Raw genomic sequence first — 17811 nt, forward strand, 5'->3', positions numbered from 1 at the left:
GAAAGTGATAGAAAGTGAAGTCAGTCATGTCCGACTCTTTGTGACCCCATGGACTGTAGCCTACCAAGCTCCTCCGTCCATGGAATTTTCCAGGCAAGAGCACTAGAGTGGGTTGCCATTTCTGTAAGCATGTATTTATCTAGGGAAGAGTGTCCCAGACAGAAAGAATAGCCCACGTGAAGGCCAAGGGGCAGGAGCATGTCCGGCATATTTAAGGGAAAGCGAAGAGGGCAGTGGGGCTGAAGTCAAACGTGTGAAGGGGGAATAGTGGTAGATAGGAGGGTGACATTGAGGTAAGGTCAAGACCATATAAGGCCTGGTGGGTCACTGAAAAAGATGTTGGCTTTAATCTGAGTGAACTAAGAGTCACTACAAAATGTTGACTTTCAAAAAAGGAGCTGATCAGATGTTGTGTTTAGAATACAGTGAGTAGGACTAGGAAGGAGCTAAGAGGCCAATTACAAGGTTATGCAGTAAGCAAAGCAAGAGATGTGACTTAGGCCATGGGGTTATTGATCACTAGAGATGGTGAGAAGCAGTTCAGTTCTGTATATATTTTGAAACTAAAGTTCAATAGGATTTCACTGTAGATTGGATGGAGAATGTCAAAGGAAAAGAAATAAAGGTTTTGACCCGAGGAGCTACAATGATGAAATTGCTGTCAGTTGAGAGGTAAAAGGCTATAGGAAGATCAAATGTGTGGGGACTGTTGGGATCTTGAATTGGGCATACTGAGTTTGGCATACTACTAGATACCTGATGGGAGATGTAGAGTTGGTTGTTGCTTATGCACATGTGGGGCTTATGAGAGTATGTGGCATGTGTTTGGGTTAAAGAAGGAGTCACCAGCATAATGGCATTGAAAGTTGTGAGGCTGAATGAGATTATCAAGTAAAGGAGAGATTGAGAATGAGTGACAATCCAAGTAGGGAAACTGGGAGTGAATGGTGTCCTAAAAGGCCAAGAGAAGGAAATGTACCAGTTAGAGGGGAGTGAGAAATAGAGTTAAATGCTGCAGATAGGTCAAATGAGATGAAAACTCCAAATTTACTGTTGAGTTTCACAACTGAAGAATTGTAACATGGACATGTTTGGTGGAGTGGTGATGGTTAAAGTCTAGTCTAAGTAGCATAAGGGAGAATGGTAGAAGAAGGATTGGAAATGGCGAAGAAAGACAACTTTTGAAGCTCCTGCCAAAGAAAGCAGAGAAATGGGCGGGAAGCAGGTGAGGAAAGTGGGGTCAAGCTAAGGGTGTGTTGGCGGTGGTGGTATTTGTGTGGGGTTGAGAGAATCAACAATATGGTTGTGTGCTGCTGGAAATGATCCAGTAAAGAGGGACAGATTAATGTTTTAGGCAAGGTAGAAAGGGCTCCTTAAGAAATTTCATTGGATTGGCAAGCAGTGATAATATCTAAGATCCAGGTAGAAGATTCAGTGTCCAGGAAAGCAGGTATTTTCATCAGTGGTAACAGGCAAGTTTGGGGGGAGTAGCGCTGATGGGTTGTGGCAAGTGTGGTATTGAGACTGTGGGTAAAATCCCTTTTAATTGTTTCAGTTTTCTCCGTAAGGGAAGAGCCAACATTATCTCATAAAATACCAAAAAGGATTCAAAAGAAAATAAAGCCCACATATATGCTTCCACACATATTTGTTCAGAAAATAAAGCAAAGCCAAACACAATATGAAAAGTATGCTATAACTGTTTCTTTTGGGGGCTTTTTCTGATGAACTGAATTGACTGAGGTTTTTGAATAGAGACGTAATATCTTTTCATGTAGGGACTCTTCTTCCCCTGGAGACTGCCTCTGTCTGAAGCATAGGCATTCTTTGTTGCTCTGCTAACCTTCACATTGATTTAAAATTAGGGCTATTTGTATAGAAATTTTTATTTGCCAGTTCAGTGTGCATGAATATCTGTAATATTTTTTTTCAGATGGTGAATGTAGGTAGGAAATTTCCTTGAGACTTCTTTTACAATGATCTCTTGCTCTCCATGTCAACAGTATGGATGACCTCTACCATCTTACCAGTGTGGTCAGTTTTATATTTTGTAGATATTGGCTTCAGTTCTCTTTGTTAATTTTTATTAGAGTATAGTTGCTTTACAATATTGTGTTAGTTTCTGCTTATAGCAAAGTGAATCAGCTCTATGTTTATATGTATTTCCCCTCTTTTTTGAAATTCCTTCCCATTTCGGTCAACTCTACCACATTGAGTTCCCTGTGTTATATAGTAGGTTCTCATTAGTCATCTATTTTATACATAGTATCAGTAATGTATATATCCCAGTTCCCTAATTGACTGTTCTTAATTAGCTGTGGTTTTTCTTCTTTTTCCAGGGGGAGGTCAGGAAGAGGAGGACAGAATGTTATTGTAGCCTAACATTATTAAGAACCAATGTTTAGCAACAGAACCACATAGGGGTCCCATGGTCCAGAAACAGTCATTTAGCTTTTATGTCCCAGGTGCTGTGTATGCTTAGTTGCTGAGTTGTGTCCAACGCTTTGTGGCCTCGTGGACTGCAGCCTGCCAGGCTCCTCTGCCATGGGGATTCTTCAGGCAAGAATACTGCAGTGGGTTGCCATGCCCTTCTCCAGGGTATCTTCTGACCCAGGGATCGAACCTGGGTCTCCCTCATTGCAGATGGATTCTTTACCATTTGAGCTGCCGGGGAACCCCACAGCACTATAGGCAGCATTTAATGTATGCATCTTATTTGGTCCTTATGATAGACCTGTACCATAAGGTATATTAACCCGATTGTGAGGATGAACAGATTGAGGAGAAATGACTCAGCACTATCACAGGAAAGCTCCCTATAAAATTTGAAGTAAATTAGAAGACTGACCCCATCTACCAAGCTGCTCACAAAAGAGCAAAATCCACCAAAATCACAGTGTGGTTTGATTCCTAAGTTCGCAGTCTTACTATATAAGTTACTGCATAGTTCATCAAAACCCAACTGAAATCCAGGTGCCTATTGCTAGCTAGATCAGAATCAAGGAGGCAGCTTACTTTGCTATCTCATGGCATTCAGTTCACGCTTCCAAACATGTATGTAGAAATGGTTCCCCAAAAAGGACTTCCCTTGGTGGTCCAGGGTTAAAACTCGGCTTCCCAGGGGGCCCAGGTTCTATCTGCTATCCAGGAAGTTCTGCAAGCATAGGTATGGAAAAAAAAAAAAGTGGTTTATGCTTTGTTATTAATTTTTTTTTAAGTCGCTCAGTCGTGTCTGACTCTTTGCCACCCCATGGACTATACAGTCCATGGAATTCTCCAGGCCAGAATACTAGAGTGGGTAGCCTATCCCTTCTCCAGCAGATCTTCCTGACACAGGAATCGAACCAGGGTCTCCTGTGTTGCAGGTGGATTCTTTACCAACTGAGCCATCAGGGAAGTTACAATTATTAAGTGGTTGAAGACAAAAGGAAAATCTCACCTCCAGTCCCCTGAGGGAAAAAGCTCCTCCCATTCCTGAAAGCTATAACATAGTTTATTTGGATATGGCTGCATTTCATACTCAAACTAGTATCAGTCTGGTTGATGAAAAAGAGAACATTCCCTTTCTCTTCCGAGAGGAATACTGAAATTGCAAGAACGAGAGACCTCAAAAGAATATCCAACTAAGTTAAAAAGTTTTTTCTATTCAGAACAAAAGAAAATCCGGTAGAACAATAAATTTCTTTGTTTAAGAGGAACCAAATGGTGGTATCTTGGTTTTAACAACTTTTTTTGAGAATTCTTCATGGTAATCATTGATTAACACTGAGCAGCTCTATTTGTTAATGAAGGAGGACTAGTTTCGCTGGCAAAGCAACTTACAAAATTATGTTCATGAATATTATGTAAATTCAGTAAATTAATTCAATAATGAATATGTGAAATACAATATTTTACACCTCAAAGTGAAAAGTGAAAGTGTTAGTTACTCAGCTATGTCCAGCTCTTTGTGACACTGTGGACTGTAGCCCACCAGGTTCCTCTGTCCATGGGATTCTCCAGGCAAGAATACTGGAGCGGGTTTCCGTATCCTTCTCCAGAGGATCTTCCTGACCCAGCAGTCGAACCTGGGTCCCCTACATTACAGGCATATTCTTTACCATCAGCCACCAGAATTAATCCAAAACAAAAAGTAATCAACACCAACATTTGCGGTGGGGGCGGGGGGGGGGGTGGGTTGGTAAGGAAATGTCAAAGCTCTAGCTCTTAAACCTTCTAATTTTTTTTGTTTATTCTTATATGCAGTTATAAACTCTCTACTTAGTCTATACTGGGGCACCTGAAATAGGAAAAATGATACCAGGACATCAAAATGTTTTTGTTTTGTTTTCCTTTCTATAACTTGGTGGGCGGGTGGGGTGGTTGAGAAGTTCTCATTTGAGAAGGGACAGGAAAACTTCTGGGTTTTCATTAGGAGTTTAGTATGAGAATACCTATGTGAAAATATATGTAGCATGCATATTTTCTAATGGGCAAAACCAAATCACTTGTCCTTGTCCACAAAGATCACTTTAGAGAAACTTAAGCTAGTTTTTGCACAGAAGTTAGTGGCTAAGAGGGTATGGAAAGATAGAAATTAATTACTAAGAGGAATCATGATTTTCTTTTTCCCCAAAGAACTTAAAATTCTGTTGAGCCTCCAAACTGGATAACCTAGGTACCCTTCTACCTTGGTACATCACTTTATAATGGAGATAGGATTCAGCAGGAATGAGTTTCACAGGTGCAAAGGATCCTGGGAAAGTCTTTCCTCCTCCCTATCTCAAGACTTGTTTATACAGTGTATATATTTTATATTACAAATGAAACTTGATTTCACTTTTTTGACAATTTCTCATTGCCCAGTGGCCAGCTCACTTGTTCCTTTTGGCTGATTGCAGAAGGGCTGAAATCTCTCGAGAGAAGGAGAAAAAAGGGAAAAGGGCAGAGGCTCAATCCAGTTTCCTCCAGCTTTAGTCCACTTCATTTTAGGAGTCTATGACTCATCTCTGAATTCTCCCCACCCCCAAGCACCTTCCATCAAATCATAGCCCCCCAAATGTATTGTTGGACATTTTCTTTAGTGGTGCCATCTTGTTCTGAGATTACAGGAAATGCTGATTCTATTAGAGTTTTTTCAACAAAATTGTTTAATTGTTGGTGCCTCTTGGCAAGTGCTGTGTCATTCTCAATGCTTCACAGCATTCTACCAACACCTCATCCTTCTAACTTTCCTTTTTTCTTTTTTTTTTGAATTCTTCCTTTTGTTTGGTTTAGAACAAGTCTTCCCTTTATTTCCCCTACAGACTTGTCTTTGGAAAAGACTCAGAAGAACCCATTAACTTGGCTTCCTCACTTCTGCTCATCATGTGAGTACAATTTATATTTCTAACTATTATGCAAGTGTCAGTAAACAGCGTTTCCCCCAGGTTTCTATGGAAGAACTGCTTGCTTGATCTTTGCGACGTTGGCACTCTTTTAGAATTAACCACGGAAAAACTTGATGACACTTCCGAGCTTCTTGTAAGATTTATCTTCAGGGTAATTTTATGGTGTGTGTTTCCCCCTTGAAAGTTTTAAAGAGCCGGATTTCTGTCTCTTTGCAGAGCGTTCTAGCAGCTGTGTCTCATTTGCTTTGCAAGGGCATTGGAAGAAATTGCTATTTTGGAAGCTCCTTAACATATGGGAGAATTGTACAAAGCACTTTACAGTTTGCATAGTGGTTGCCCATTGTTTTACCCAGTCATTTCTCACAGAAGCCCAGGACATATTATTTACATTTCCAGAAAGAGAAATAGAGGTCCTGAATAAATAGCAGGAGCTTGGCAGGACAATTTATCTTACTGTGGAATTAATCAATAGGTTAAATCTCTTCCTTCAGATCCTTTAATAACTATGACCAGAAAGCCTCATGTTTTTAGACCAATGTACTCACTGTATATCTGAGGAATATGTGGTCCAGCTAGTTTTAGGTCTATCCTAACAAAGAGCTATCTTAGTGATTGGACATGGGAACTGTGCTGTTTAATGCTTTTATTAAAAGTGATATAGTGGATGCTAAAAGTACTTGTTCCGGGGTCAAACTGCCTAGGTTTAAATACAAGCTCCAAACTTTATCAGCTCTGTGATATTGGATAAATCACCTGACCTCTCTCAGCCTCATTTTTCTTACCTGTAAAGTGGGGATATTAGTCGCTCCTTCTTGGGATTATTGTCAGGCTGGATTGACTGAATTCATGTAAAGCTCTAAGCATCGCACCTAGCACACAGTCAGCCCTCAGTCAGTATTAGCCATTACAATGTTACAATTCAAAAGCTGGGTACCTGATCATTTTTTCTGAGTCCCTTAAGTTGATTGGTTTCATGAAATTACACATGTGACCCAGTCAGGGCTGGAGATAGTTGGGGATCCCAAGAGGTAGTTGGTGGGATACATACTACTATGTAATATAATTAGATATTATACTAATATTTCCTCCCCTCTTAACTTCTTAAGATCATCATAATTTCTCAGTCTCTCTGTCATTCTCTTTAAAACATAAAGCTGCAATGCTGTTCCTCTCAAATAATATGGGGTTTTGACAAAGGACCCTATTTGCTAGTACCCACTATTTCATCCTAGCACTTTTGGAATGGTAGGACACAAAAAAGATGAAAGATGACACGGGTTTTCTTACAGGTCCAGGCGGAAGTAAGGTATAGAGGAAATAGCAGGATTTGCCTAGTTGTGAACGTTCTTTCGTTGGAATGCAGAGACTGAGTCCCACATCGGCTTCTAGTTTGCTGGGTAAACTGGACAGAGCACTGTGCTTCTCTGTGCCTCAGTTTCTGCAGTTTGAAGAGGGGTTATAACATCCACAGGCTGATCCATCAGTTTCTCACTTGCTGGGGCCTTCCCATGCAAGTGCCATGTCTCAGGAGCTTCCTCAGCCCCAAGGAGACTGGGGTGGTTGGTCACCCTGAACATCTTAGGGGGCTCACAATAAGGGCAGTGAGCATAAATGTGCTTTAGCATTTCATGGCCTAAGGAGTATAGGCAACCCAATTCTTAACACCTAAGTTCCCAAAATAGAGCTAGGGGTTGTTGGAAGAAAAAATTGGTAGTACAGTGTATCATTTTTTAAGTAAGAATATACTTTAATTCTTGGTACATTTTTTAAGAAACTGCTTAGAAATATATAATGTGACTGGCAAGTTCCACTAATGGATATGCCATTTTACATCATTTTTACCTGTTTAAATATATGTAATTGAAAGTATATAAAGGCATATTCATACAGAACAGTTAGGACAATTACTTTCAAGTCATGACAAAAATAATTTGCATTGGAAAGACCTCCTTTGAAACATCTTTACTGCCTGAAAAGTTCTGTTTTGCACCCAAGGCATATTTTTGAGAGGATTATCATTTACAATAAATGGATTAGTGATTTGTCTTCAAAGGAAAACAAGATAGTCTGGGGAAGATGACATAACTGACCATCTATTTGCTAGCCAAAAAAAGAAACAACACAACAAAGGATGATAGTCCATTAACTGAGGAAGCATCAGTGTTCAAAAGATGTGCAAAAATATTAACCAAAGTGCACACTCAGGAATTAGAGAACTTTCCCCAAATGATTCAAATGATTCATTTAGATTTCTTTGAGTGGAACTTCAAAATGTGCAAGTATGCATTTGCTTGGTAATTCAAACACTTTTATTTGTGTTTGACCTAGAGGCATCCAACCAGAATTTAAGCCAATGTAAGATCTATAAGTGAGGCTTTTTGTAGACATGAATAGCAAGATAAATAATACAATAATATGTATTAGTAAAAGCATAAAAATAAGTTCAGTCAAACTCAATTGCTTACATTAATAGAAAAAAGTAATATTTATCTTAGAAGTTAGATTTTTAAAACATAATGGCTTGTTTTCTGCTTGGCTTTTGAAATGGAACATGTAAGGAATTCCCTGGTGGTCCAGTGGTTAAGACTGTGCTTCCACTGTACAGGGCACAGGTTCCATCCCTGGCTGGGGAGCGAAGGTCCCTCATGCCAGTGGCATGGCCATAAAAAAGTGAACAAGCAAATAAATAAAATGGAACATATAAACCTCTAAGAAAATGTTAAGATACTTGAAGACCCTGAACATGTCACAAAGTTTTTCTTTATCTACCCCAGAGGACCTACAGCAGTCTTGGGTACATGGCAGACGCTTAGTAAAATCTTGTTAACTTATATTGAGTGTTCTGTGTATTAATAATAATTCAAAATAACATAATGAAACTGGAGTGAAAAGGGCATGGTCTACCATTCCACATTCAACTTTTCCCCAAGGAATGAACTACTTTGCCTCTCAGACAGAAGCAAAGAACTCATTCAAAAGCAGAGCTGAAGGCTGATGGAGTTATTGTTGTTTATATTTCCCTGGACAGAGGAGTAATTCTGTTGGCTTCAAAGGCCTTTTCTTCTACCTTCCATCACGACATGCTTTTGCAGGAAGAAGCCTTCATCCTATTCCTTCATTTTACAAATGAAAACCCAGAGGAGGGAAAATTTGCCCCCAGGTCACAGATTCAAACCTTTCCAGATATTTGTTAATCCTGATTTAATTTTTCCCAATTTCACCAAATCGAGCTGTAGGGAATTTTCTTGGCCCTTTCAAATTTTATTTTATTTTTTATTTTGACTGGGCTGGGTCTTTGTTTCGGCATGCAGGCTTTCTCTAGTTGCAGCTTGCAGGGGCTTCTCTTGTTGTGGAGTACGGGCTCCAGAGCATGTAGGGTCAGTAGTTGCCCAATGAGGGCTTAGTTGCCCCACAGCATGTGGAATCTTAGTTCCCTGACCAAGGATTGAACCTGAGTCCCCTGCATTGGAAGGTGGATTCTCAACCACTGGACCACCAGGGAAGTCCCTGGGCCCCTTTTAAGTCCAGGAGTCTCCCCTGCTCCTTGTGCCTTGCCCTACCATTCATTGTTATTCCAATGCCAATACTCCTACGTCACTCTACTTCCTTCTGTCACTTTCCAGTGGCATTTTGTTAGCTTTCAGACAACACACTTGAACTTCCCCTCCAAGGTCTGAAGCTAAAGGGATTTTCTAGATTACCCAAAATGCTATATAAATTTAAGGGCCACTCCTGCACTTTTTCTTAAGTCTGCACCCTTGGAAACAGTGATGCATAGCTCCGGGCTAGTACTGATTACTCTCAGGCTTCGGTAATACGAGTCAAGGCTCTGCTTTATGGCTAATTTAGCTGATGATGAGAGCAAGCTGAAACTTGTGAAGACAGACATAAGTTGGAACAAACCGAGGTCATAGCTTGAGCAGAACCTCCAAGAAGACAGATTGCCTATGGCTCTTAGAGCATCCTTCCCTCAACAGTAGTGAGGCAGATTGAAAGTAGAAAAATGGCAGTCTCCTTTGAGAGGCATATGAGGGCACAAAGATTTTTCAAAACTCAGCCCCACAGAGAGGAAATCTGCTTGATATTTATTCAGGCCTCTTTCTTTTAAATCTTGATTACCCTTGGCTCAGCTAGGTGCTAAAATTTATGCACCAGCGACAGGTGATTCTTACGTAAGGATGGAATCTCGGGTGTGATAAATTTGGTCTTGAGACATCTCAGCTCGCCTGCTGCAGATGGCAGTGTCATGATGGCAGAGTTAGAAAGTGGTGTCCTGCCAGGCTGTGGGCTGTCTGTGAAATGGCTACTCAGTTCAGAACTGTCGGAGCCAATTCCTTGAGCCTCAAGGTCATGACCAAGGGGCTCAGCACAACTGTATGGTTGACATTCATTCCAGCAACATTCTTTCCTGCTCCCTTAGACACTTCTCTGACTTACTCCTACTCAAAAGTCCAGCAAGAATCAGCTAATCTGTTCTTTGCGAATATCTTTATAACATGAGGTCTGTGTTATTACTAACTGTTATTAGGGGTGAATTCTGTGTTTTTAAGGAATTGCTTATATGATACTGTAAGCATTTGTTGGTTTGGCCGAGGAGGTAGTTTTACTCACTACATCACTGTTGGGTCCTGCAACTCTCAGGGCACAGGTTCTTAGCGTTTGTTTTGAGGACTCTAGAAATCCTTCTAAAATATGTATATGCACACCAATTGTCAACATATACATCTCGTTCTAGGGAGAGCAGTGTTCATAAAATTATTATAGAAGTCTGAGATCTAGCAAGTAGTAAGGGTCACTATTGTAGATGAAGAAGATGTTCTGAAGCATCTCTTGTTTTCTTCTAACTGAATTTCCAACTTTGATTTTAGATGGAACTTGATCAGAGGTTAGAAACATCAGGCAAACTTTGGAGTCAGATAACCTCGATTCTGGCTTAGACCCTGGCTCTACACTTCCTGACTCTGCATGCTTAGAATATCTTCTTCTGTGTGCCTCACATTCTTATTTACTCAATGGGGAAAATATCACCTCCCTTGTTATGCTATTGTGGGACTTGAGGGAGGGATATATTCAATATAAATCTTGTGTTGTACCTGTCATTTGTTTACTTTTCAATAAACAGTGGCTAGGAGTGGTTAAGAGTCAAGTGCACTACAATATTGTAAAGTAATTAGCCTCCAACTAAAAAAAAAAAGAGTCAAGTGGAATTCATATCTCTAGAGTACAGGGTGTGGTGCCCAATCCCATGTGTCTTCTACCTTGCTGCATTTTAAAATTTATCTCCTGTGTTTGTCTAATCACTGAGTCATTGGTGGCTCAGAGGATAAAGCGTCTGCCTGCAATGTGGGAGACCCGGGTTCGATCCCTGGGTTGGGAAGATTCCCTGGAGAAGGAAATGGCAACCCACTCCAATATTCTTGCCTGGAGAATCCCATGGACAGAGGAGCCTGGCGGACTACAGTCCACGGGGTTGCAAAGAGTCGGAAAGGACTGAACGACTTCACTTTCACTTTCACAGTCCTGATAAGCAAGAGCAGGATCTACACACCACTCTTAAGAAATGTCACATTCTAATCCACTAATCCACCTCTTATGGGCAAAAGAAGGCATTAGATCCCTGGAATCCCATTTTACATTTGTTAGTTTCTTTAGAAAAATCATGTTTTATGAATTTTAACAATTCTTCAAAAGGGGTATATGATGTATATTTTAGTAGGGGACATTTTTCCTTACCTTACATCACGTGCAATAACTTATTTCATCTCCTAGCACATGGTAAGTATTGCTTAATATTTGCTGAATGAATGAAACAGAAAATCTTAACAAACAAAAAGCAAGAGATGTATGCATGAGAACATTAGTTCTTTGACTAGTCATTCTCTCATCCACCCGCCCCTTCCCATTCTTTGTCTCTAAAGACCCCCACAAACATGACTCACCTTGGGAGTTATGGGGAAAATGATTCTGTTTGAGGACACTTGTCATGCCAGGTGGCCTAGTGGTAAAGAACCCGCCTGCCAGTGCAGGAGACCTAAGAGACCTGGGTTCGATCCCTGGGTTGGGAAGATCCCCTGGAGGAGGGCAGGGCAACCCACTCCAGTATTCTTGCCTGGAGAATCCCATGGACCGAGGAGCCTGGAGGGCTGTGGTCTATAGGGTCACTAAGAGTCAGACATGACTGAAGCGACTTAGCACACCTACATATCATCCTGGTATCAGGTGCTGCTTTTCTATTTGGGATCTGAGGCCAACAATATCTAATCTCAGCATCTCTTTTTAAAAAAAAATCGATATTTCTATAACAAGTGTAAAATCATCCTAATTGGGGAACCCTATTTTTTTTTAAACTAGAGATTACAGTTTTTTGATACTGGTCAAAAAAAGTTTTTGAAGAGCAAATGCACAGAGTGAAAAAACTATGTCTATGTAAATATCATGAGAGCTAAATGTGATACCCTGGAAGACAGCAGACTTCACTCTGTACCCATGAGATCTATATCTTAACTATACCAATAAGTACTACTCAAGAATGTGTCAAAATTCCTTCTGCATATATGCATTTTTATTGGTCTAGCTCATTGCCTAATTCACAGGAGTTAATAAATATTTTTTGGATGGATTCATATTATATTTCTATTATAATATGTATAACTTATTTATTTTATATTTATATCATTCCAATCCCAAAGAAAGGCAATGCCAAAGAATGTTCAAACTACCACACAACTGTACACATTTCACACACTGGCAAAGTAATGCTCAAAATTTTCCAAGCTAGGCTTTAACAATATGTGAACCAAGAACTTCCAGATGTTCAGACTGGATTTAGAAAAGGCAAAGGAAGCAGAGATCAAATTGCCAACATCTGTTGGATCATAGAAAAAACAAGAGAATTCCAGAAAAACGTCTACTTCTGCTTCATTGACTACGCTAAAACCTTTCACTCTGTTGATCACAACTAACTGGAAAATTCTTAAAGAGATGGGAATACCAGACCACCTTATCTGCCTCTTGAGAAATTTGTATGCAGGTCAAGAAGCAACAGTTAGAACTGGACATGGAACAAAAGACTGGTTCCAAATTGCAAAAGGAGTACAACAATGCTGTATGTTGTCACCCTGCTTATTTAAGTTTTATGTAGAGTGCATCATGTGAAATGCCAGGCTGTATGAAATACAAGGTGGAATCAAGATTGCCAGGAGAAATATCAATAACCTCAGATATGCAGATGACATCATCCTTATGGCAGAAGGTGAAGAACTAAAAAGCCTCTAGATGAAAGTGAAAGAGAAGAGTGAAAAAGTTGGCTTAAAACTCAACATTCAAAAAACTAAGATGATGCCATTTGGTTCCATCACTTCATGGAAATTAGATGGAGAAAACAGTGGAAACAATGACAGGCTTTATTTTTTGGGGCTCCAAAATTACTGTGGATGGTGCCTGCAGCCATGAAATTAAAAGAAGTTTTCTCCTTGGAAGAAAAGCTATGACCAACCTAGACAGAATATTGAAAAGCAGAGATGTTACTTTGCCAACCAAAGTCCATCTAGTCAAAGCTATGGTATTTCCAGTAGTCATGTATGGATGTGAGAGTTGGATCATAAAGAAAACTGAGCATCAAAGAATTGATGCTTTTGAACTGTGTTATTGGAGAAGACTCTTAAAGAGTCCCTTGGACTGCAAGGAGATCAAACCAGTCCATCCTAAAGGAATTCATTCCTGAATATGCACTGGAAGGACTGATGCTGAATCTCCTGTACTTTGGCCACCTGGTGCAAAGAACTGACTCATTGGAAAAAGACCCTAATGCTGGGAAAGATTAAAGGCAGGAGGAGAAGGGGACGACAGAGGATGAGATGGTTGGATGGCATCACCAACTCAATAGACATGAGTTTGAGCAAACTCGGGAGTTGGTAATGGACAGGGAAGCCTGGCGTGCTGCAGTCCATGGGGTCACATGACTGAGTGACTGAACTTAACTGAGTAAGGAGAATGCAGTAGTTTTCCATATAATATCTTTATGGACATTTATTTCTATAGCCCAGCTGACTGATAAACCATTAAAAGAAAGTGTCTTCTGCACCTCTTTTCTATGACAGAAACTTTAGAGAAGATGGGTGTAAAGCTGTTGAGTGAGTGTGAATTGCCATTTAGTGTGTTAACAGTGAGTTTTGCCGTTACACCCATTCAGAAGGATCTTTCTGCAGTCTTGGGGTGTGTCCCCTTTCCTCTTTCTGTCAGTCTTCCCTTTCATAAGAGAGCTGACCAGTAGAATCAGAATGCTGAGTAGAGTCAGGTGCTGGCCTACCTGACTTAGGGCTCATAGTATGCAAGCACAGCAGCACATTCAGCAACAAGGCTCTGAAGCATCCCATCCCAGGGGGCAGACTGACCTGGGCAGTTTGGGGAAAGGTGGCCATGTGGCCAGAAGAGCTCCCTCCAGTCTCCAGTTTTCTCGCGAGGCATACTTAGGTCTGTGGCATTGGCATCCAGAAGCCAGTGGTTATGTTGGAGAATCATAGAAACTGGGAGGTCAAGAGGATAAAAGGTAATGAAATAGAGAGAAATTATCCCTCAAGTGAACCATGTCTTTCTTTCTTCTTTCTTTTATTGCTACCCTAAGCCCTGTCTTTACGTTTGATAATCAGTGCCGTATCTCAAGTGTGTTTTCCCATTTCACCACTGATGCTGCTCTTTAATCCTCGTTGAGAGCTCACCAGGTGGTGCAGTGGTAAAGAATCTGCCACCTGCCAATACAGAAAGTACAGAGATGTGAGTTTGATCCCTGGGTCAGAAAGATCCCCTGGAGGAAGAAATGGCAGTCTGCTCCAGTATTCTTGCCTGGAAAATTTCATGGACAGAGGAGCCTGGTGGACTGCAGTCCATGAGGTTGCAAAGAGTCAGACACAACTGAGCACACATGCCATGTGTTGTGTGCATGTGTGTGTGTCTTACAAAACATCTAAGCAAACAAGGCGTTGGTCCTTGCCTTATATTTCTATTAGGGAACGAGGAAAAGTAATCAGCATTTATTGGGCACCTATAGGAGCTAAGGAATTGTATGTACTTGTCAATTCAATGAGTTTTAGATGAAGAAAAATGAGTATGAAGAAGTAACTTATCCAGAGCTGCCACCTAAGTGGTGGGACAGGATTTGAAACCCTTGGCTGTTGGGACTTCCAGCACAGGGGATGAGTGTTCCATCCTTGGTTGGGAAGCTAAGATCCCACATGCTGAGGGAGAACTAAGCCCATGTGCCACAATGAAGACTCAGCACAGTCAAAATTTTAAAAAGAAGACGGAAAGAAAAGAAACTTTGGCTGTCAAACCTCTGCATTTCTCCATGGAACTCCTTAGAACAGATAGAAAGTCCCAGGAAATTGAGTGCAAAGACTTGCTTGGTGATAAAGAGCATTCAACTTGGAGATTTACCATTTTACTTCCTTGAATTCCTTCTCTATACAGACCCATACAGAGCTACTCATTTATATACCCACCTATGTGAGTGTAAGTCTCCTTCCCAAAGGTTCCATCTCAAAGATATGGAGGTCAGGGTCTGTGACTGCACTTCTAGCGTCAGGCAGGCCAAGATGGTCGTGGGAGGTGATCAAGTAGAAGAGGAATGGTGCGATAGTGTCAGACTGTGTGACCACATACCAGAGCACTTTGGTTTTCCTCTTACCCATGTTGATGTTCGGAGTCATTGCACTAGAGTTTGAATTTACTCTAACTCAATTATTATTATCCATTTCTGCGTTCGTTATTCAAGTAGCTTCATTAAATGTTGAAGTGCCTATGCTCCCACCCTGATAGTTTCTCAAATCCTTCCCCCTCATCCTCTCTCCCTGACACTCTTCCACTGAGTTCGACTTCCTGGTGCAGAATAGCAACTGAGTGCCAGGTGTAAGTCAATCAATATCTCTGTGAAAATCAGGAGAAACAGAAGCTTACCACTTCCCAGTACTTGTTAAAAACGTCCCAGAACAGCTCATGTGCTAGTGCCAAGGTCAAGAAGGTCAGCCCACACTTGAGCTCAGGCATTTGAGTCTGTCAAATGAGTCAGTCAAATGGGAATGTTGGGGCTTCTTGGCTGGACGTGTGTCCACATTACAGCATATAAAATTGTCTGTTTGCTATACCAGGGTTTACTATCATGCTAAACCATCAGTTTAAAGAGTGCCTAACGCCCGGAACCCACTTGTCTTTACATGAAGTTCCTGGTTTCAGGGGAAGGTGAATTTTGTTGTCTGTTCTTTGGTCTCCTGTTTCCTGGCCTCTCCCTGATCACCCCCACCTCCTTCTTGCCTCCTCTGCACCTCTCCTTGCCCATTGACAACACAAACATGCATGCAACCCCTGGTATGCCATCCATCTTCACCTCTAGAGTGGGCATTCCATCTAGACCTGTTTTCCCACTTAAATATAATTCATGTGCAAGTCACTGGTGCCAAGTACATGGCTAGCACAAACCAGACATTCAGTAAATGTTTGTTGAACGAATGTAAGATAGAATGAATAGACAGGTTAGTTTATTTTTTCTGCATGTTTGGCTTCACTGAATCATTTGGGTTTTTTTCCTTTTCAGTATCATTCATTCTTACTGCCTCTCTGCCTTCCTCAGTCAATATTTATTGAGAGTCTTTGATGTGTCAGGCTCTGGGCTCTATGTCAGCATGAGTGAGACATAGTCCTTACTTCCTTGGAAGGTCCAGAGTGGGTTGTACTGATTATGTTGGTTCTGAGTCAGGCAGCCATACTTGATGAATCACCAGCCACTGGGAGCAGAGGCTCGAAGTGGCTGTTTGGGGGAGGATGCAGAGGAGGAGAACATTATTCTGATCTTAAGACTCTCACAACTCATGGGGTAGTGAACAAATAAAGACATGAAATATATAGGATAATATATGCCTAGTAATAGCAAATGATGGGGTTCAGTAGAAATGGCTAGGATGTCTCATAGAGGTAAAGCAATTTATTTTTCTCCCTGTTAACAGATCTCCTTGATACCTTTAGCCAGTATGTAATTTACATAACAGATATTTTTTCTGTACTTCTGTGTGCTCGATGCTATGCCAGGGTTGGGCACGTGGCAATGCAAAGTGTGAAACTTGCTTCTAGGAGGGTGCAGGCCAGGAGACAAGTGTCTGACTCATACCTGAAAGTGAAAGTAAAGGTGAATGAGAAGAAAAGTGAAGGCGAGAGAAAATGGATAGGGATGGGGAGAAAGCAACCAAATCTAAACATTCCTTCTCCTTCCCCTGTTGGGGTCCAAACATGGGAGCTTTGAACTCAGGAATTTTAACTTTCTCCCTGAGAAATGTTTTCAGGAAGGAGCTTGATAGATTCGAGGTGATAGAATGTGAATTAAAAAAAAATAGAAATGTGAAAAATGTCTAACTCCAGCAGTCTAAATTATTGGAGACTAGCTCATTTCCAGGTGACTTAACTCTGACCTAAGATTTCCACATGTAGCCATCTCTCTTCTCCATACAATATCAATCATTTAAACAAAATTTTAATCTGTTTCTTTTACAGTGGCTGGGAACATTAGATCTTGTGTTCATTTCGTGCATGTTTATTTGGTGTTTGGGCTTCCCGGGTGGCGCTAGTGGTAAAGAATAGTCAATGCGCTATCAGGCTCCTATGAGGAAGGCAAGAGAGGCTCAAAGGACAGTTGGCTTCCATACCGTCACTTGAAGAAAAGTGGTTTCTTTTAAACATTGACCTCGGGCTTGATGTGCCTTGGACACAGGGGTAGGCACTTTACACGTATTATTGCATTCAATTCTCCCAATAACCTTATGGAATAAATCTTATTAACCCCATTTTACAGGCAAGGCCTCTGGGGCTCTGAGTAACCAAGGCAGTCACCCAAGACAACACCCCTTGTAAAGAGGGCAGAGAACATAGACAGGCTTCCCAGGTGGCAGTGGTCTGATGAACCCGTCTGCCAGTGCAGGAGACCTGAGAGACACAGGTTTGATCCCTGAGTCAGGAAGATCCCCTGGAGGAGGGCATGACAAGCCACTCCAGTATTCCTGCCTGGAGAATCCCATGGACAGAGGAGCCTGGTGGGCTACAGTCCCTGGGGTCACAAAGAGTCAGACATGACTGAAGCGACTTAGGATGCACGTAGGCAGAAAGCTTACATCCAGATTCACTGACTTCCAACATTGCCTTCGGCAAAACTGTCTTTCAGAATGTCCTTTTTAAGACTTGGAGTCATTTCTTGATGACTCGGAGAAGGTCTTCTCTATCTGAAGACTGAGGAAGGGTTAAGTTGGTCTTGGATTTTGTCTTCAACAGACCTTTGGGGTTTCTTGGAGGATGCTATCACTTGCCATATCCTGGCCTGCTACCCACAGAACATGCTAGAGGGTCCCTCTTCAACTCAGCCATCTGTGCTCTTGGCTTTCAATTTCCATGAAAATGACTGGACACA

At 41.2% G+C, this 17811-nt stretch overlaps 1 long non-coding RNA gene across 1 annotated transcript in view; it reads left to right on the plus strand.

Annotated features, from left to right (window-relative positions):
- The window catches only part of LOC110141081 (uncharacterized), a 216161-nt gene extending 205161 nt beyond the window's left edge, over nt 1–11000 (plus strand). The window contains exons 4-5 of the long non-coding RNA XR_011489978.1: nt 5286–5348; nt 10238–11000. This is a non-coding gene — a long non-coding RNA (uncharacterized lncRNA). The remainder of the gene's footprint in view (nt 1–5285; nt 5349–10237) is intronic.
- The last annotated feature ends 6811 nt before the right edge of the window (nt 11001–17811 follow it).

The sequence above is a fragment of the Odocoileus virginianus genome, chromosome 10 (genome assembly GCF_023699985.2).
Source record: "Odocoileus virginianus isolate 20LAN1187 ecotype Illinois chromosome 10, Ovbor_1.2, whole genome shotgun sequence".
NCBI lineage: Eukaryota > Metazoa > Chordata > Mammalia > Artiodactyla > Cervidae > Odocoileus > Odocoileus virginianus.